This window comes from Bison bison, unplaced genomic scaffold (assembly GCF_000754665.1).
Source record: "Bison bison bison isolate TAMUID 2011002044 unplaced genomic scaffold, Bison_UMD1.0 scf7180017850793, whole genome shotgun sequence".
NCBI classification, from domain to species: domain Eukaryota; kingdom Metazoa; phylum Chordata; class Mammalia; order Artiodactyla; family Bovidae; genus Bison; species Bison bison.
This window is the reverse complement of record NW_011481366.1, coordinates 8,146-9,115: the sequence shown is the minus strand read 5'-3', so window position 1 is coordinate 9,115 and position 970 is coordinate 8,146.

Sequence of the window (970 nt, the reverse complement as noted above, 5' to 3'; positions counted from 1 at the left end):
AACACCTCAGTTCTATCCTTTCTCCACCTTGCAGATCAGTACTAGCTGTAATACCACACCATTCTTTTTCCCTTTGCTGCTAGCTGTTCCAGTGACCAAGCCCTGCCAGTCATTCAGTGCTAAGTATGACCTGAAGCAAGTAGAAACTCCATGGCTCCATGTGGGATGCTTTGAATTATCTGGCATATGGCCCCCTTCACTCTGTGTGGGGTTAAAACCAGTTCTGTGCTGATTCCCTGTCTTGCAGGGCAGTGCTAGTTGTGGAACCACACTCTCCCTTCTCTTGTTCCTTACTATCCCAAGGGACCAGGCTCTGCTCCATCCTGAATAGGGGGAGATAGAGACCATTCCTACTCTGAAATGATAGGAGTAAGGCCAGCTCCTTCTCCTCCCCCCATTAGCTCTCTTTTCCCTTGTGGAGGAAGAACCTCAGTTCTGCTCTTCCAAGTTCACAGAGCAAGACTGGCAGCAAAAGAGATGTCGTGCATTTTCCTTTGTTTCTCACTGTCCCGAGGGATTGCTCTCTGCCTGTCATACTGGGTACGAGGCAAGATAGAAAGCCACCCCACAGAGGGCACCCAGAGAGGACTGAAGGTCGGGTGCAAGCTCCAGAATCACTCCCCTCCCCATGGGGGACACGATGGGCACGGGCCATCCTTGGTACTGGGATGAGCCCATCTGGCTGAGGGACGGATGTGGGTGAAGTGAAGTTGCTCTTCTCTCCCCTGTAAATGTGACTGCCTTCAGCTTGTTCTTCTGGGAGTGCATTTACTTTTAACTGGATTCGGCATTGTCCTTCAAGGTATATTGTTGCTAATATCATTGTTAAGTCCATGTCTGAGGAGGAAAGAGAGATAGGGCTGCCTCCTTTGCCATTATGCTGATAGTCCACATCATGTCTTTTAAATCTTTCAAAAATGTCAGGAAAGTGTTACCATATATATTTTCAGATAAGAAAACTGAGGCTTAA